Source organism: Saimiri boliviensis, chromosome 16 (assembly GCF_048565385.1).
Source record: "Saimiri boliviensis isolate mSaiBol1 chromosome 16, mSaiBol1.pri, whole genome shotgun sequence".
Taxonomy (NCBI): Eukaryota; Metazoa; Chordata; class Mammalia; order Primates; family Cebidae; genus Saimiri; species Saimiri boliviensis.
In genome coordinates, this window is record NC_133464.1 from 55,936,298 (window position 1) to 55,958,015 (window position 21,718).

Below are 21,718 nucleotides of genomic sequence, written 5' to 3' on the forward strand. Positions count from 1 at the left end.
TCTTTCACTTGGTCCCTCTCACAACATGAGGAAATTATGGGAGCTACAATTCAAGATGAGATCTGAGTGGGGACACAGCCAAACCATATTAGTTCTCAATATAAAAAATTAAGGCAGCAGTCTCCTTATTTACTTTTAACCCACTGCCCCAACCAAGAGTATTAGAGAGTCTAAGAGAAAACATTTATAGATTCCTTCATTGAGGAAAAGGCCTAACAATACTAAGTCTCTGTTATCACACTACATTGAGGACTGCTAGTAGACAAACCTTGTTTATTCACCAACTGTTCAAAATCAACTTTTCAGTATCTTCCACTAAGATATAAATGGCACATAATAATCAGCATAGATCTGACGTAAGCCAGAGATATGAAAAATGAATCCAACAAATGAAAATGCAAAGAGCATGGGAGCAAAAAGATAAAGAGCAATTTCAAGGAAACAGGGAATGTGTAGGGAGTAGCAGAACTTCAAAGTGCCTATTAATCTTCAGAGAACCAAGACATGACTGTATACAAATGTTACCAAAAAATAAAAAAATATCAAAAACACTGCAGGAAAAGAAATTTATAGAATAAGAAAGAACTCCTGGAAACCATAAGAGAAGGGCAAAATTCAGAAACAACCACCACCACCATCATCACTACAACAGAACTAGAGAAAAATGGAGGACAGACTTGGAGACATGCTTCAGAAGGTTAGAAAAATAACAGTAAAAGTGAGATGGATACCTAGAAAGAAAAAAGACTAAAAAAAATTCATATGTTTGAATATTCAACTAATACAGAAGTGAACAAGAATAAAAATAAGAATGGGAAGAATCACCAAATAGATAATATAAGGGCATTTCCTTGAACTGAAGAATAAGATATATATTTTTTCAAAAGCCACTCTGGGTACTTCGCACAATAAATTAAAGAAGATCAACACAAAAACATATTTTTAATAAAGCTTCAGTATTACAGAAGGTAAAATAAGACTATAACCTTACAAAGAAAAAAAGATTCAAAATGAGAAGAACATCTGAATTCTTTAATAGTATTGCAATTGAAGTCAATGGAACAATGCCTTGTTAATAAATGAGGAAAAATGACTTTCAACCTAGAATTCTACATCAGTACAAGCTGTCATTCAAGGGTAAGACATAATGTTTCAAAAAGGTTTCAAAAGATCAGCAAAGTACCTTACTGACCAAGACAACCTTAGTAATTCCCTTGGCTACACTAAACTGAAGACCATCTTCCGTACTCTAGATCCCTGATCTCTCTTCTGTTAGAGCATTTACTTTAGAATAGCTGTCATTGTAAATTATTTCTCTGGCCCTCTGAGGTGTCAATTTTCTAAAAAGACTTGGCAGTTTTACAGCCCAGGAATCTTTTTCTCAGGGACCTGGGAGCCATCCCTTTGAAGTGTAATCATCAAGGAAGATAGAGCCCCTATCTCTCAGTTTTCCTGGAAGGGTAAGAGACTAACTTTAGCAGGTGTCTTTCTCTAAGTTGTAAAACCATCTCCTGTCATAAAATATGAGGAGTTTATTTTCATTTGAATAAAGCCAGTTAACAAGCACAGATGGCCTGTGATCCAGATCCACCCACTCCAGTTCTTAATAACCCCAGAGCCCCTTGCTTCAGTAGATAGAAACTCAGACTGTGTTTTGCCCTTGTTCCTGTATTACAAGAGCCTTTAATTATTTCTTGCCTGTTTAAATTTGTCCAGTTAAATTTTTGCTTTAACACAACTATAGGTTGTGCTTTAAAAGGTGTAAGAGATAGGATCCAAAGTAGGATTATGTAACAGGAAAGTGATGAATACAATCTCCAAGCTGATCATATGAGAAATCCTGAAGAACTGTCAGAGGTTGAAAGCATCAGAATACGTTGGAAGAGAAAGATAGTATCTTAGTCAGCTCAGGCTACTGTAACAAAGTAACCACAGACTGTGCTGCTTAAATAATAGAGAATTGTTTCTTACAGTTCTAGAGGCTGGGAAGTTCAGGATCAGGGTACTGTAGGTTTGTTGTGAGAGCCTGCAACCTGGCCTGTAGGCAGCCACCTTCCTGCAGTGTGTTCACGTGGGCTTCCCTTGGTGCATGCGCATAGAGAGAGAGAGAGAGAGCTCTGTCTTCCTCTTCTAATAAGATTAATAATCTCACCAAGAGCATCCCACCCTCTAATTTAAACCTAATTACCTTTCAAAGGCTGCACTCCAATACCATCACATTGGGGGCTAGAACTTCAATGTATGAATGTGGGAAAACAAAATAACACATATAAAGTTCAAGAAGAAAAATCACAGAAATGAAACTAGTAAATTTGCAGATAGCTTTAGTCATATAGAGACATACAATTCTATCAGAGAATTTTGTCCTGAATCTGTTAGAATATAAACATAATTTAACCAAAGAAGTATCTCAACAATTATTAACTCCAATGAGAATAATAAATTACATAAGGGAAGAAAAACATGACACCCTGCTTGTCTCACTTTTGAATATTTACACAGTCAACATAAATCTTAAATAAATGTGGATAGGACCAATATTACCATACAATTATGGTAGAAGGAAGGGGAGTAGAGAATGTACCTGAGAGTAATTAAGCACAGGAAAGCAAAATCTTCAACTGCCTTATTAAGAGTACAAAGATGTGTCTAAAGCTTAAATAGATAAATAATGCAAAATGGTTCAATACTGCAAGCAATGATAATCAATTTTGAAGAAATTGATTATCAGTTCAGAGACTTGGGGTAAAATGGGTAAGGCTAGAAAAGAGTTGTTTTCCCTTGTAGTCTGAAAATACTATCCAACTTTTTAAAAGGCAAATATATAAAATTGAAAGATAATAAAAGCAGAGTCTATAAGAGAAAGAAACATATATTCTTGCTGAAAATGAACATGAAGAAAAAAATGATAAGGGACAAGGGGAAGGAGCAGAAGGAAGAAAAAGAAAAGAAAGGAAAACTTGCATTTTTCATACCTAATAATCTTTCATGGGCTATTATCTCCAAATAAACTTGTGAGTGATCATTGGCCTTAATGAATACTGTATTAGCAAAGAGCAACTTGACTAAAACTCCAGTCAGAACCTCAAGAAACTGCACTCACTTATGAATCACAGCTAAATCTGCTTTTTTTTTTTTAGATTGAGTCTTGTCTGTTACCCAAGATGTGGTACAGTGGCATGATCTCAGCTCACTGCAAACTTTGCCTCCTGGGTTCAAGCACTTTTCCTGCCTCAGCCTCCTGAGTAGCTGGGATTACAGGTGTATGCCATCACACCTGGCTAATTTTTGTATTTTTAGTAGAGACGGGCTTTCACCATTTTGGCCAGACTGGTCTTGAACTCCTGACCTTAACTGATCTACCCACCTCATCCTCCCAAAACTGGGATTACAGGAGTGGGCCACCCTGCCTGGCCCTATAGTTCTGATTAAGTATATTGCAGAGTTACTGTGAGGTCTTCAACATTGCTCTGGACCCATTTACCTATCAACACTTTTTGTCCCAAATGAGATCTTTTAAGAATTCACCATCCTATTTAGGTCCATTAACGCCCACCATGCCATCTTTATTCTCAGCAATTAACCTTACCTTTTACCTTACAGAGAAATTAGACAAGATCAGATCTCACCTCTTTCTCATTCTTAAATTCTAGATCTTCAAATATATCCTAATTGTCAGCTACGCATTCTCCTTTCTCTCTTTGCAGGAGTGTTTGAAAACTGGATATTTTGCTTCACTTCGTGGTGATCTCTGTGAAGTTTCTGGCTAAAGTAGTGAGTACCAAGGCCAGTTCAACTCCGTTGATTGTGTGAAACCTGCTAGTGTCTAGCAACATGTAATGAAACACTTCTAGCCCAGCTGTTAAAAAACTTATTAGAAATATTTCTACAGGTATTTCTATTATTTAAGCAACTTCCCATGTTGTAAATGTTCTCCAACTCATGCAGTCCAATATCATCCTTCACCTCCACTATGAAGTGATGCTGCCAAAGAGAAAAATGGGACAGATTTTTATTTTGCACATAAAGATACTATATTCTTAAGGGTATGTGCCATCTTTCATATATATTGCCAGCAAATCTTGGAGGTGGCTTAGTTCACAAATTATTTTGGTATCAGGGATATTTTATTAGTTCATAATCATTCCTTGCAACAAATCCATTTTCTGGATCTTATCCCTTTAGTTTTTATGGATCTCACTCAGGTTTGTTTTTAATCTGTTCATCTTCACTGGTCTTTTAACATGCATATATGCTCATGTTTCTCCCAAGATAAAACATAGCATTTCCATACTTTCTGCTAGAAATTTTCCTTTCATCAATAAATCCTGCATATTTTACCTCATTAATATATCTTCATTCTCTTCTCTCACGCATATCTTCATCACTACTGGCCCTTCCTACTAATCATTGTAGTTGCTGCATTAATCTCTGATTGTTTTCCTGATCAGTTATTTTCCTCCAGCTCTATTTCACAGATATCTCTCCTTTGAGCTTCAAACCCCACATGTCCAATTGTTCATTAGTACATAATCACTGAAACTGACGATGTCCAATCCTGAAATCAGTTCTCCCTCTTATTTGTGTTCTTTCTTTCTGCCCTAAATCACTACAAATACTTGTTCCAAAAGATTTCCAATTGCCACTGTACATTGTTGTCTAAACCAGATTTCTGCTTATTTTTATTTTATTTCCTCTTATACGCTCTATACAGTCACATTCTCTTTAACAGTTATCAGATTGTAAAAATTCTATTTGGAAAATATCTCACAAATCTAGTCACATTCCTCAATTCCCACTGGCACTCTCCTTATTTAAATAATGATTATTTCCATCTGGATTTCCAAAACAACCACATGGCTGATATTTCTGCCATCAGATTTGATCCTCATCTGCCTAATCTTCTCAGAAGAATATACTTGTAGTGATTTTTATACACTATACATATGATTCTATGCTCTCCTGGTTCAAGACTATCATTTACTCCCTGTTGCCCTAAGAATAAAGTTCTAACATCCTTAACTTGGCTTTTAAACACCTTAATATCCAATTCCTATATTCCTCATTAGCTTAGTCTCTTGATCTTCCACTTCAATATTTCTTCTTAAAACAATTATTTTTGTTATGCAGGTGCAAAGTATTCCTCTCCTTTAGAAGTTTGCTCACCTTTCATTTTGCTTGAAATACTCTCTTGCTTTGCAAATTATTATCTTCAACATTCCTCAGGTTTGAGTTAGAGAATCTAACTACATTAAGGAGGGTGTCGATGTTAATAATATGTAATTTTAACTTTATGTTAAAATATTCATTTTTGTAGGCAAAACACAATACACATATCTTTTAAAATTTAGGAAATTTAAAGCATATTCTTCATTTCTCTTCAGTTCTACAGACACTTGTCATTTGTACTTTTTTCCCCTCATCCACTTTTCAGCTTATTTTAAACTCTTGAACATGCTTTTGAAATGCAACTCCATGTATAAGCTAAGCAATTCATTGTTAGATAAGCTACTCATAATTGACTTAATCTTATCACAAATTCTAGCTTAAAATAATATCAAAAGGAACTCTTCAAAGTTATTACTTTTGCAGCAGTGTGAACCTTTGCACAAAGGGACCCATTTAATGCTGATGGATTTTACATAATTGTTTTGATGAGAAAACATATACTTACATTTAGCTTGTTTGCTGGACATTCAAAATGCAGTATGAATGGATTTTTAAATTTAAATCAAAAACCATACTTTATTTTTTCTTTAAAGCATACTCATTTCATTGATTTCTACTTTTATTAATGAATTATTTTTCTCTACAGCTAGCAAAGACTGCATCAAAAGTCTCCATTGTTCTGAGATCAAATTTCCCTGGTTTTATATACAATGTAACACAAAGCCTTGTTTTTTGTTCCTCTCTATTGTCTTCCATTTCCTTACTATGCCTACTGCTGTGAGGAATAGTCAGCTCACAGCCTGATTCAGTGAGTCTTAGCAACATGAAGCAACATATTCAAGTTTGGATTTGGGGCATATTTATGTAATTTTCCTACCTGAAATATTGTGATATATCTGCTACTAAAATTAGAACATTATTTGAAGAGAAGCAATACCTTACTGGGAAAAAAATAACCAGAAATCATTGTTTTAATCTTCAGTTATTAAACATTGAATGATTCTTTTTACATTTCCCCTAAGTCTGCATTTTAAAAGATACTTTAAACTTTTATACTACACTGTATTTTGTAGAAAGCAGTTCTAAAATATAAAATACTTGAATTCTGGCAAGATCAGCTTACTGCTTCTCCAGTTAAGGAAAAACATAGGTAGAAGAATATATATAAATATTCTTATGTTTCATAGATTGGAAATAATAATTATCAATAACTACCAGACAATATGATACATTGTTTAGTTTAAAAATAATAAATTTTTATTTATAGCTAAATTATTTATAGTTACAACTGATTGATCATTTCCTAGGATAATTTGATTTTGCCAATAATGAGGCCAAGGTGTTTTATTGATACTACATGGACTTCTTTGCAGCTGATCTTCTCTGCCTGCTTAAAATCCATAGAATTTTGAGGGTTCAATTTTAGTCTAGGTCTACAGTAGGTTTGTCCATATAATTTCTCAAACAGCTACTAAAAATCTGTAAAATTAAAATCTCTTTCTGAGAGATTATATGGACAAACTGTCAATTACTTTCTCATCTATTTGATTTCAGTGAGACTCTTGACAATAGACACACCAAAAACTATGAGCTGAAAAAATGAGAGATCAAGAAGCACTAAGATTATTGCTAAATTTAATTGGGGTAACTTAAGCCTACCATGCTTCCACAAGAAAGGAATGCCTTTTTTTTCTTTTCCCTAAACTATATTTTTCCAACTGAAGGAATTTTCTGGGTACATTATAGCCATTGAAAGGTTTTAAAATGGGTGTTATAACTATATCCTAATATTGACCCTTAAACCAGCATTTTATGTGGCCTCTTAAAAAATAATTATTCAAATGTTTTGCTAGTTTTGTATATTGTAAGTGGAGATAAGTACCACCTAAACTTCCAGCTCAGAAAGCCATCCAACTCTGTATTTTCCCTACTTTCTTTAAAGTCTGCTTGCAAAATGGCCTGTTCTTTTCTGAGCTCATCTCTCTTATATTATCCTGGTAAATTCAACCAATAACAAAAAAACCTAACATTGTTTTAAAACCTTTTAAAGATAAAACATATTAGGTACAATATTTCTCACTTAAGTTATCATAGATAATATTTTTCTAAATATTTTTGCCACTGCATGACATGTGTTACTACTCTTCCAGCCTCTAATAAGAGTTTTCTTGACACCAAATACTTAGCCTCAAACCCAGTGTCATATATTTTATTTAGGTTGTCTGTTAAGGAAGCACTTCAACCCAGTACTAATTTGTCTAATAGTCATGATTGTCATAATTATTCTGTGGAAAAGAGCAACTTGGAAATCTTAGTGTCTGAAAACAATGATGTCTATATCTTCTTGTTCATGAGATGTGGTACTGCATATGTCACCACAGGGGCTCTTTTTCAGGCTAATAGAAATTCCATTTTAAGCCATTAGCAGAGACATAAGAAAAATGAGAGAGCATGGTAAACAAAGTGTTAACTCTGAAAACTTAAGCCTCAAATCACATAGGACATTTTTTTTGCTCTCATTTTATTGAGCAAAGCAAATAACATAATGTGCTGGGTTACATAGTATCTGCCCAAAATTTATGCTCACCTGGCACATCAGAATGTGTGACCTTATTTGAAAATAGGGCTTTTCCAGGTGGAATTAGCTAAGATGAGGTCATATTGGATTAGGGTATCCCTTAAATCCAATGACTGACATTCTTACAAATAGGCTAAATGAAGACACACAGACATAGACATGAATAGAAGGAGGCTATGTGAAAATATGGGCAGACAGTGTAGTGATGCAACTACAAGCCAAGGAGCACCACAGATTGCCAGCAGCGAAGAGAAGATGAGAGAAACGCATGGAACAGTTTCTCCTTCAGAGTCTCTAGAAAGAACAAAACCAAAAGACTCAATGATTTCAGACTTCTGGCCTCCTAAACTGTGACAGAATAAATTTATGATGATTTTAGACACCAGGTTTATGGTAATTCATGATGGCAGCTCTAGGTAATTAATACACATGGGATACTTTAATTTGAAAGGTTGCAGGTATATAATCTTCCTATATGTAGGACACTGAATATAACACAAATTCTAAACATAGATTATTTCCATACAAATGTGACTACAACTACAAGAATTTTAAAACTAGGTTTTCAAATTTAGGCATTTATTTTGCAGTGATGGTCTTAATACTTCTTGGTCATTTATTACAGAAAAAAACGGAATTAAGCCCTGTTGATCCAAAGTGATGGTCTATTAGACATAAATAAATGGAATTCACAAAGCAAAATGACAAAATAGTTTTGTTGTAGTTTTTATTTTTTTAACATAGCAAACTAAATCTTTTTTTGCTTGGGGTGCCATAACAAAATGTTTTAGACAGGGTGCCCTATAAACAACAAACATGTATTTCTCACACTTTTAGAAGCTGTGAAGTTCAAGATCAAGATGCCAACTAATATGGTATCTAGTGAGGGTCCACTTCCTCATAGATGGCTCATTCCTCACAGGGTGGAAGGAGCAAGGGAACTCTGTGTGTGTGTGTGTGTGTGTGTGTGTGTGTGTGTGTGTGTTTGATAAGGACATTAATTTTATTCATGGAAGTGCTGTCCTCATTAATTAATCACCTCCCAAATCCCCCCCCACCTTCTAGTCCCATCATATTGGGCATTAAGGATTAAGATATAAATTGTGGGGTGACACAGACATTTAGACTGTAGCACCAAGCATTCTGAGATTAAATAAACTCAAAAAATACGCTTGATTTTAACCCTTTTATTCTATGCGTTATTAGAAAGTTATATACGAAAACCAAATTATCTGTAGTTTTGTTACTAAAATATATTTTTAAAAATATTTTTGTAATACTTGTTTACTTTTATAATACTTGTTCTTATCAAAGTATTAGTATCTAATATTTTTCTGTAAAAAACACAACTTAAAAGACAATGGAGACCTCAAACCTTAAAGATGGAGAAATCAGTACCAATAAGAATTTTAGCAGAGTTTAAATAACCAACTTTAATCAGACTTTAATTCTCTCTGTTAGTAGATCAAAAGCTATTATTTTGGGGGCAAAATACCTTATGAGCATTATTGCTTTGGAACAGAAATAAAGCAAGTATAGCATCATCTAGTGTTCACACTTAACTTGGTAAAGTACTGTATTGGGAAATTAGTACATTTATCCCTCATTTTTCTATTAGTTGGGGTTTATATTACTTACCCCAATGGAAGCGGTGCTTAGAAAATTCGATTACAGAATGTAATGTTTCTCATTAATGTCAGTATCCAGTATACAATCTAGCAAATCAGTCATATTAATCCTGAAGGGCCAGTTGTGCCATATAGACCTTGATATGAGAAGTCAGCAAGAAAGGCTTCAGTGATAGAGTGAAGATAATTCTTTTTAACTTATCTGCAGATAGGGCAGAGTAAAAGAATAGTGTATTGAGGTGTAGTCTAGAAGATGAGATGGTTAATGGAAAAAAGGAAGAGTAGTACATATTATGGAAACAGTATTTGCTTTAAAAAAAAAGCGTTAGCCAAAAAAAAAAAAGTTTGACTCATATATTGGGAAATACTTTAAGGTAATAATCAGAATTTGGGAGGGCAAGTACATTTGTGATACAAATAAAGGTTATCTAAAGTCTGTGCAGTAGATCCATAAAATGTTATATTTGTGAAAAGAGAAATCAATTAGAGAGTTTTGGGACATGGAGTAGAAGGATCTTAGGGTCAATAATAAAAATGACTTAGAGATGGAATATAAAACTGCAATTTTTGTATGGGGGGAGCTGAAGGGAAAAAAAGGAAAACACATTATCAAATGATGGATAGGGTAACTCTAATGCTCTCTTCACTAGTGTTCATTCTGTAGACAGGCTGTGATTTCCATTTCAGGATGAGCTGTTGGCTTTGGTTCCCATTGGCTTGGGTTGCACTTGAGTGACACCTGCTCTCCCTTCAGCTTGTGTGCCAAGAGTTGCTCAGCTGGGTTAGGCTTGATTAGGCTAAATTTCAGTAAACAAGAGAAGATTTGGGGGGAAATTTGTTTAAGATATTTTTGAAGGAGAAGTAGAGACCAAATGCCCTGGATAAATGAAGAATGACAAAACTTTGAAAGACCATCTTAGGTACAAATTGCTTTAAGAAGTGTTGGCCCCCATGATTTGCTTCACTTAACAGATGGCATTGACAATGATTTTCATACACAGAATTATGTGTTATTCAGTTCTTGAGCTAGGATGATGAATTGGAGAGAATAGGGAATTCTATTTCCAGAAAATCAAAGTTTTGATACAAGGAGATCTAGTAACTGAAAAGAGAAGGAGAAATAGGAGCAAAATGTTATGCGTAGGTTTCTGGTTCGGGTAGTTGGATCCATGTGATTTTTGTAAGCAATGTAAGGTGGTAGAAGATAAGAAACACAAGCACTGAGAGGTTTTGTTTGAGAAAAGGGTAATGTAGAAAATAAATTAATTTGTATATAATAATACTGCAACTAGTGGATAATAACTGGGTAAATTAGCCAGAGAAGTAGAAAAAAATCTTATGTTAACTCTGGAGTAACATCAGGAATTACAGAATATGCAGAGGTAAAGAATCTCTCAAAGAAATCTAAGCAGAAATATTTAGAGAGAGAGAGAGAGTGAGAGAGAGAGAGAGAGGAGGAAGAAAAGAGGGATAGAGAGGGAAGAAGATTATTATATAATGAAAACCAAGGGCAAAGCATTTCAGGAGTTAGAGATAGGTCAATAACACCAAATGCTTCCAAAGTTTAAGTAAGGTAAAGACACTTCAATATTTAATAAATGTAGCAATAAAGAGATAATTATAATTTTCCATGATCCAATTTAATTAAAGTGACATGAACGAACTTAGACTGCAGCTGACTGTAGAGTGAAGAGAAGTCAAGGAAATGGGGACAGCATTGAAACAAATGTTTTCTTTTCTTTTTTCTTTTTTTTTTTTTTTTGAGACGGAGTTTCGCTCTTGTTACCCAGGCGAAACAAATGTTTTCAATAAAATTTGCCATGATGGGAAGAACAAAACTAGGGCAGTAACTAGTAGTCATATGGGAATGTGTGTTCAAGGAAAGGATTGGGAGTTTTTCAAGATGAGGAGTCAAACAGTTAAATGCTGACAAAATGGAAATAGCATTTGCAGCACAGAAGAGAGGGGATGAGAGACAGCAGTAGAGAGTAATTAGAAGTCTCTAAGAAGATGTGAGGGGAGAGAAAGTAAAGCTCACTGGAGAATTTGCCAACACAGAATCCACCTATTCATCTGTTAGAGTTGTCATTTCTTTTTTGTTCTTTGATCCCAGAAGTCTGGAACACAGAGAGGAATACTCTGATAAAGATATCAAAAGCTATCCTGCTATGCATGATGTACCAGTCATCTTGATCATTTAACTATTAAAATGCTATGTTTAAGAAAATTATAGCTTATTATTTTTTATTTTCCTAAATGTATTTTAGTCACTAGGAGCTTTTCACAAACTTATACATGTAAGTAACTCAGTCACACTGATCTTGTATTAGTACCTTATTACGTTTTATCAGCTCTCTGTCCCAGTACAATGTAGGATGTCCACATTATATGGTTTGGTGTAGGTCCATATGCTCTTAAATTCTTTTTTCATGTATTTATTTTCTTAAAACTTTCAAAGTAGCTCATTTAGGAATGAGTATTTTAAAACACCAATGTTTTAGTTATTCTACTTAATATATTAATACTATGAAAAGAAGCCAATATACATTTTAGTTATCAGTTGAGTCATAATAACAAAGGATTTCTATTGTTTTTGTGGAAGTCACATGATGGGAAATGTCGGTATGAGGTTGGTGTCTGAGTGATAAAAACTGTCCCTAAAATCCATAGATATTATTTGATGTGGACTTTCCAGGCATCAGAATTCACTGACCCTGGTACAGAATGAGTTCATTCAGTCAAGGCATTTGCATTTGGGTTTTGAGAGCCAACTTTATCCCAGTGTGGGAATAGTTGGTCTTGGAATAATAGGTCATGCTCATTTACATTTTCTTACTTTAACAAGTATACTTTTACTTATTTCAGCTTTTATTTGAATGTATGTCAAAAGAAAAATAATCCCACAACAAAGAGGGAGAAAGTGTTAACCTAGTTTCTTTCCCTCTATCCCATAAAATACCATCAGTGCTTTCCCTTGGCTGACCTGAGCCCAAGGTAACATAATATAAAAGCCCTGTGTGATACCAAACAGAAAGTAGAAGAGATTCTGAGGAGCCAGGACTGGCTCAGAAATAAAATATTTTTTTGAGAGATAAAGGCAAAAATTACAAAGTCTCTGAAGCATAAAATGAAAAACACAGATGTCATTGTCATCATTATTATGTTATTCTTGAGCCAAATATTGTTGACTTGTTTACCTCATTTCCCTATCCAGTCTGTGCCAGGTTGTGTTGGTCACAGATGTCTTTATTTCCAATCTTTCAATCATGGCTAATGCTTTGAAATTTCAGGGAAGACTTCTGTTGGTTAAACTCTGACTCATTTAGTTCTTCCTGGAAATAAGAAACCCAATGATCTCTTTTTTGGTGATTCAATTACCTAAAAATAAATAATTTCTCTTTTAAAAAGATCAAGTTGTATCTTACAGGATTTGCAAAGAGGCATTTTTTAGTTCTCACATTATCTCATGCCCTAAATTTGGACTATGCTATGCTTTAAAATAATTTATCCACCTTTCTATATATTAAACAATAATTTATCACTAGTTTATTCTATCTACCAATATTTCTACTCTTTCTGTTCGTCTTTCTTGCTGCTTCAAAACTTTCCACCATTTTCATTTTGTTTCTGTGAGAACTTCTTTTAGCCTTTTCTAAAGTTTAGATCTGCTAGTAAAACATTCTTTTATTAGTTTTCCATCTTCTGATAATGTCATTATTTTCCATTTATTTCTAAATGCATCAAATTAGCGGTTCATAGTTCTTTCAGAACTTGAGAGATGTTATGGCACACCTTTATGGCCTCCCTGGTTTCAGATGAGAAATCTGCTATTATTTGAATAGCTATCTGTCTATAGGTAATTTTTCCCTGGCCTCTTTCAAGGTTATTCCATAGTCCTTTGTTTTCAGAAGTTTGATTATGATGTGTCTTGGTATGGATTTCTATGAGTTTATACAGTTGAACTTTGCTCAGCATCTTGAATATGTTGGCTTAAGGCCTTTCAACAAATTTGGGAAGTTTTGTTTGTATTCCTTTGGATATGCTCGACTCCACTCTGTCCTCTCCTTCTGGAATTCTGATGATATTAATGACGGATCTTTTCTTACTGTCCACAGGTCCCGGAGGCCCTGTGCTTTCTTTTTTTTTTTGTTTTTAGTCTATTTCCTCTCATTTGTTCAGGTTGGGTAAATTCTATTAATCTTTCCTCAAGTTTACATATTCTGTCTCCTATTATCTTCACTCTAATGCTGCCAGGTGCCTTGTTGTGACAGGACATCATTGCTGTTATCTGGTGCCCCACCCTAGTTATGTAATGTCTCCAAATGAAGTCCCATTGTGGAACGAGGACTCTTTCCCTGGCTTATTAGGGTCAGCATGGCATTTGGATCACTGATTCTCCTTGTTAGCTTTGTAGAATAACCTTGTATTGTTGAGTTTTGGAAAGGAATAAGCTTACCTTATCCACCATTGGTTGCTTGATCAGGAGGTGGAAAGTATGGGGCTTGGGTTGTCATCTGTTGGATGGGATTTTATAAGAGTTGTGCTTCTACACCATTCATCCAGTCCTGGACTCCCTACCCTTTTTCTTCCTCTTACTAACCCTACTTATCCTTGGTTTTCTCTTAAGTCATTTAAGGGGTTGACAGTTGTACTGAGAGGAAACGAGCAAGCAGAAAAAATTCTACACCATCTTATTTCAACTGAAATTACTTTGTCTCTAATTAAAACCAGCGGCTCCCAACTCTAAGCAATTTAGCTCTCATATACAGTTGCCAATGTCTGTAGACATTCCTAATTGTCACAACTTAGGGTAGTACTACCGGTATCAAGTGAATAGAGGCTGAAAGTGCTGCTAAGCATTGTACAATGCACAGGAGAGTTTCAAGCAGGAAAGAATTACCCAGTCCAAACGTCAGTAGTGCTGAAGCTGAGATAATTTAAACATCTAAGGAATAAAAAAAAAAGTTGGCTACTTTTCAAATCTGTTGCAGAGTTAGACATTGACATCATTTTTTTCCCTTCCTCTTAATAACCACTAGTTTTGCTGAAGAACTCTATCTTTCTAATATGCAAAAAGCCTTTCTAAATATATGCCTGAGGACTTGTCATTTTTAATTTTTAAAATGTCATTTGCTTTAATTTGATGCATTTATAAATCAAAAGGGTAGTTATTTTATAGCATGGCCTTGATACTATCTACAGTACACTCAGTCAAGAAAATTTTTTAAAAGCTACTAACATTTGCTCCTCCCATTACATTTCACACAATTATATGCACAAAGTGGTTTGGGGCTTTGGGCTTCATTAACATATCTTTTATTGTGCATGCTAAATATAATTTGGCATACACTTTAACATTTATTATTCTAGTATCATTTGATGTTCTAATTTACTCTCTGTGCCAGCATCTACTTTACCACTATTTTTTTTAAGAGTTGAGTAAAGATCCTGGAAACCTTGCTTTTTTAAACACTGCTACAGATTTGGGAACTCCTATAATCAAAGAACAACTTAGTGTGGCAGCTCATTACTGAACTGTGAGCTCTGCATATATTGAGTTACTGTGAAGAAATATTTGTACTTTATAGTCATAGACTTTATTCTTCCATCAGTGAGATCTAAAGTGGACTATCTGAATGTGGCTTACACTTCTTGACGATCTTCCTTTGCACAGAGGAATCTTCGTCAATCTCACTATATCTCTGCCCTTTAGGAGTGGTATGCTGGGGCCAATAAGCAGGCAGGTACTGCTTCTGAGTAAACAGCTCATCAAAAGTCTGAGAACAGAAGGTTTCAAATGTATCAAAGCAATTGGCACAGTTGTTCACTTGTTAATTAGGAACACAAAGGCACTTTCATCGAGCTGCCCAGACCAGGGGGCCATCTGCATGACAGCATTGCCTTTCTGATGATAGTGCAAATAGAGCTTAGCCAGAACTCTCCAGGGAAGGCTCACTGACCTTCCTGCTTTAAAATATATATAAAGCATATGGATGAAATAAAAAAAATGAATATAATCATAGAGTAAGCCCCATTTATAGTATTTAGTCTTCTGAAGAATTTCCTAGGGACTTACGTCCTGTTTATGTTAGTTTTGATAATTGCCTTCTTTTACTGCTACATATTTCAGTAATAGTTGTAATTATTCCCAGTCTATGGGTGTCAAGGCATTTCTAATGCAATAATGCATAATCTATTATAATTGCCTTTTAAGTCTTCTATTTTGTCCATTGTATGTAAGCTCTGTGAAGGGAGGAACCATGTCTATCTTGTTTAATTTTATGTTCCTGCTACCTAGTAGACTTGTGGAAAATAATCAAATAAGGTGATGTTAGTAAAGTTTTCTTTTTTTGAAATATAATGTGCTTAGTTCGCTCTGAATTCATGTATCTACATTTTTCTTTGTAAATAAGCATGTTAGTGTATCGAATTGTGTTATATAACAATGTTTTTGCCCCACACCACTTTTATATCTGAATGAGGTATAATGAGGTATATCTGAAAGCTATTGAAATGTCTTCTCTATTGTACTGATATGAAATGTTTAATATCACTTATCTCTGTTTATTCTAACCTCTTTTTTAAATATCTAAATTGCCGTCATCATAAACATCAGACGTTTATGCCAGAAAGATGCTGTATGAAGCCACTGTGTGTTTCCTTTCCTTGTTTACAGCTCAATCAATGACAATGAATGGAATCCTATTCCTAGGACTCTTCTAGCTCACTTACACATTTTCAAGAGACAAACAGAACCAATGCACTTGGATCATCACCTATTTCAGGTAACCTTTCAGCTTTCTTGGTAGAAGTAGATGCGTCTTCTCTGTGTCTCCACAGTTTTTAATATTTTAGTGATAGTCCTATGCATTTGTATGTCTATTTGTCCAAATGTATTTAGCTGACCCTTCACCAGTGGGTTAGAACTGCATGGGGCCCACTTATTGATAGATTTTTTTTTTCCCACAATAGAGTTGGCAGACCATATGGAGTTCTGCATCTGTAAACCCAGGACTTTGGGAGACCAAGGACGGAGGATCCAGATCACTTGAGACCAGAAGTTCTAGACCAGCTGGGCAACAACATAGTAAGACCAGTCTCTATAAAACACATTTAAAAATTCTTCTTTTAGAGATATTTCACTTTCTAGGTTAGGTAAATTGCTGGGTATTTTATTTTTTTGGAGCTATTGTAAAAGGAATTGAGTCCTTAATTTGATTTATAGCTTGGTTGTTATTGGTGTATAGCAGTGCTATTGATTTGTGTAGATTGACTTCGTAGTCTAAGACTTTACTGAATTCATTTATCAAATCTAGGAGTATTTTGGAGGGGTATTCAGGATTTTCTAGGTATAGGATTATATCATTGGCACACAGTGGTTGTTTGAATTTCTCTTTTCCAATTTGGATGCCCTTTATTTCTTTCTCTTGCCTGATTCATTTTGATAGAACTTCCAGTGCTAGGTTGAATAGAAGTGGTGAAAGTGAACATCCTTGTCTTGTTTCATTTTTTGGGGGAATGTTTCCAGCATTTTCTCATTCAGCATGATGTTATGGGTTCATCGTATACTGCTTTTATTATTTTGAGATATTTCTCTTCTATGCTTAGTCTGTTGAGGGTTTTCATTATAAAGGATGCTGGATTTTATTGAATGCTTTTTCTACATCTATTGAGATTATCGTATGGTTTGAAAAAAATCATAGCACAAACAAATGAAAACACAACTCACGTTCACATATTGGAAAAATTAATATCATGAAAATGACCATACTACCCAAATCAATCTACAGATTCAGTGCAATTCCCATCCAAATTCCAACATCATTTTTCACAGAATTAGAAAATACAATCCTAAAATTCATGTGAAACAAAAAAGAGCTGACATAGCCAAAGCAAAACTAAGCAAAAAGAACAAATCTGGAGGCATCATATTACCTGACTTCAAACTGTACTACAAGGCTACATAAATCAAAACAGCATGGTACTGGTACAAAAACAGACACATAGACCAATGGAACAGAATAGAGAGCCAATAAATAAATCCCAAATACAGCAAAACAATCCTCGAGAAAACATACAAAATATAAACTGGGGAAAGGGCACACTATTTTTTTTTTGGTGCTGAGAAAACTGTTAAGCCACATAAAGAAGAATAAGACTGGAATAAACCTTATACAAAAATCAACTCAAGATAGATCAAAGACTCAAACCAAAGATGTGAAACTTGAAAAATTCTGGAAGAAAACCCAGGAAATACTCTTCTGGACATTGCCTAGGAAAAGTATTCATGACTGGGACCTCAAAATCAAATGAAACAAAAATAAATATAAATAAATGGGACCTAATTAAACTAGAAAGCTTCTGTACAGCAAAAGAAATAATCAGCAGAGTAAACAGCTCACAGAGTGGAAGAAAATATTTGCAAACTATGCATTCAACAAAGGACATATATCCAGAATCTACAAGGAACCCAAATCAGTAAAAATAATAATCCCATCAAAATGTGGCAAATGACATGAATATACATTTTTCAAAGGAAGATACACAAATGACCAACAATCTTGTGAAAAATGATATTCAAGATAATTAATCATCAGGGACATGCAAATTAAAACCACAATGAGATACCTACCACCTTACCCCTGCAAGAATGGTCATTATTAAAAGGACAACAATATGAAAAAAACAATAGATGTTGTCATGGATGTGGTGAAAAGGGAATACCTATACACTGCTGGTGGGAATGTCAATTTGTACAACCTGTATAGAAAAGAGCATGATTTCCTAAAGCACTAAAAGTTGACCTACCATTCAATTCAGCAATCTCACTACTGACTACTCAAAGGAAAAAAGTCGTTATATCAAAGAGACAACTGTACAACTATGTTTATAGCAGCACAATTTACAACTGCAAAGACGTGGAACTAACCTAAGTGCTTATCAAACAATAAGTGGCTAAAGAAAATGTGATGTGTGTGTATATGTATATATATATGTATATATATGTGTGTATATGTGTGTATATGTATATATATATGTGTGTATATGTATATATGTGTGTATATATATATATACATATACACACACATACTATGGAATATTACTCAGCTATTTTATATATACATATTACACATGTATATATATACATACACACACACACACATTATGGAATACTACTCAGCTATTAAAAAGATTGAAATAATGTGTTTTGTAGTAACTTGGATGAAGCTGCAGGCCGTTATTCTAAGTGAAGTTACTCAGGAATGGAAACAAATACTGTATGTTCACATTTACAAGTAGGAACTAAGCCATTGGTAAGCAAAGGCATACAGGATGATTTAATGGGCTTTGGAAACTCAGAAGGGAGAGGGAGTGAGGAAGATAAGGGTTAAAAAACTACATATTTGTTACAATGTACACTACTTGGGTTATAACACTAATATCTCAGACTTTACCACTATATAATTAATCCATGTAACCAAAATCCACTTGTACTCCAAAAACTATTGAAATCAAAGTAATATTAAGAAAAAAATTAAAAACTGTCTAGGCATCATGGTGTATACTGTAGTCCTAGATACTTTGGAAGGCTAAGGTGAGAGGATCATTTGAAACTAGGGGTTCCTAGCTGCAGTAAGCTATAATCACACTACTGCACTCTGGCCTGAGTGACAGAGAGGGATCCTATATTTAAAAAATAATAATAATAAAGTAAATATAGTCTTTTCAGAATGTGACTTCATGGATAAGAAGGGCCATTTTTTTTTTCTGTAAGTGGGTTCCACAACAAAAACTGTAGAACTTGATTATGACTAGATTTTTGTATCCGACTTGTGTGTATGTGTGTGTGTCTTACCTGTCTGTTCCTGTAAAGAACAACTCAGGTTTTCTAGAACAAAATAGCCAATTAAAATAAACTCTAATTCAATCTCTTCAGTCATATCTGCTGTTATCTTTTGTCCTTTAGGAGTCATTTCTTCCTTTCTAAATCAATTAGGCACATGGCTCATATCTTTCCTTGTCATCAGCTTTTTGACTAGACTGATAATAATTATGGGATCTAGAGATCTTATTCTGTTCTGCATTAACAGTGTTTTATGAATACTAACTAAATACATAAATTAGTTAAATATATAGCTCTTTTCCATCCCTCCTTTCCTCCTTCTCTCCCTCCCTCCCTTCCTTCCTTCCTTCCTTTCTTCCTTCCTCTCTTTCTTTCTTTCTTCTTCTCTGTGTGTGTGTGTGTGTGTGTGTGTGTGTGTGTGTGTGTGTTAGCGACATGGTCTTACAATGCTGCCCATGCTGGCCTGGAACTCCTAGCTCAAGTGATCCTCTGGTCTTAGCTTTCCCAATAGCTGGGACTATAGGCATATATTATGGCACTCAGCTTCCTTCTTCATTTTCTAACTTATTCTTTGAAAACTTTTTCCCTCCCTCCCTCCCTCCCTTCCTTTCTTCTCCTTCTTCTCTTCTTTCTTTCTTTTCTTGAAATATGACAGTTGTGTTAGGGTGTCCAAGATCACGTTCAACTTTAGTGATATACTAGATACACAGAACTCAGAGAAAGCTGTTATACTCACCGTTACAACTTATTGCAGCAAAAGGACACAAGCCAAAAAAATAAAAATAAAAAAAAAAAAATCAAGCAAATGAAAAAAAGCACATGGGCAAAGTTCAGGAGAAAATGGACGTAAGCTTCCAGGTGTTCCCAATCAGTGGAGTCATGTGAGAATGCAATTATGTCTCCCCAAAATAATATCTGACCATACCTGCAAAGTGGTACCAAACAGGGAGGCTCTACCAACACTTGCTGCCCAGGATTTTTATTTTTATTTTTATTTTATTATTATTTTTTTTTGAGACGGAGTTTCGCTCTTGTTACCCAGGCTGGAGTGCAATGGCGCGATCTCGGCTCACCGCAACCTCCGCCTCCTGGGCTCAGGCAATTCTCCTGCCTCAGCCTCCTGAGTAGCTGGGATTACAGGCACACGCCACCATGCCCAGCTAATTTTTTGCACCTTTAGTAGAGACGGGGTTTCACCATGTTGACCAGGATGGTCTCGATCTCTCGACCTCGTGATCCACCCGCCTCGGCCTCCCAAAGTGCTGGGATTACAGGCTTGAGCCACCGCGCCCGGCCTGCCCAGGATTTTTACTTAGGATCAGTCTAATAGACATGCCACACCCTCCAAACTGACCTCTGTTCTCAGGTTCCAGCGACTCAGCCTCCCTCTCCATAGACATTTATCAGAAATCACATTGTTAGTTTAACTTATTTGATCAAGCTGATACAGCATTACCCAAAGCCTCAGGCATATAAACACTGTCTTACCAAGCACAGAAGGGCTCGGAAGTCATTTCCCAAAAGTGCACCAAGGGCCCTTCCTGAAGATAGGCCTTTCTTTGGAATGTGCAGGTTCTGAGAAACACAGGCATGCTGATTAATTCTTTCTGTCCCACAGTTACTAGGTAAAATACACAAAGTGCACTAATTTTAGGGTAAGAGTTCGATAATTTTTTTACAAATTGTACAGCTATGCAATCATTATCTATATAAAGATACAGTTTATTCAAGTAATCTCAAAAGTGTCCTTTAACCCCTCTCTCAGAGGTTAATGTTGTTCTGATTTCTATCGCTGTTTATTACCACATTCAGGTAATAAAGGAAAAAAATCGTGATTATTTCAAAGCATGCAGAAAAAACACTTCATAAAATTCCAAAACAGAATTAAAAATAAAATTTGTTTTATTTTTTGTTTGTTTTATTACAATGCAGTTTTTCTTTGTATGAATATAATGTGATCTATTTAATCTTGATCTTTTTCATAAAGTTTAGAATTATTTGAGTATGAAACTTTATTAAAGTTTCTTTTATGTGAAAATAAACTTTTTCACAAAAGTTTCTTTTGTGAAGACACTTTTCATTGAAAAGTTTTCATTAAAAGTTTTATATTCAAGTAATTTCAAACTTTTATGAATAAATTAACTTTCTTGTACATTCTTACAGTTGCATGCACAGCAAAATATAGACATATGCAATTATTTTTCTTGGATGTATTATTAAGAGTGAAATTGCAGAGTTATAACGAATACTTGGTTTTAACAATTTGTGTTTGTCCTACCAGTTTCTGACTATTGTAATTGCTGTACATGTATTGACAGTCTTTATTTTTGGCTATTCTGATGCTTGTGTAGTTGTATCACATTGTGCTTTGAATTTTCATTTATCTGATGTTTAATACATTTGAACAAGATTTAATATGCTTATTTGCCTACTGGATAAAATAGGATACTCTTTTGTGAAATGTCTGTTTAAAGTATTACCAAAGACTTCTTCGTATAT

The 21,718-nt window shown here is 34.7% G+C and overlaps 1 long non-coding RNA gene across 1 annotated transcript in view; it reads left to right on the plus strand.

Moving 5' to 3' along the window:
• Positions 1–18,339, plus strand: part of LOC104651245 (uncharacterized) — a 30,228-nt gene extending 11,889 nt beyond the window's left edge. Inside the window, exons 3-5 of the long non-coding RNA XR_744738.2 lie at positions 3,708–3,774; positions 16,052–16,160; positions 16,348–18,339. This is a non-coding gene — a long non-coding RNA (uncharacterized LOC104651245). The remainder of the gene's footprint in view (positions 1–3,707; positions 3,775–16,051; positions 16,161–16,347) is intronic.
• Positions 18,340–21,718: the final 3,379 nt, after the last annotated feature.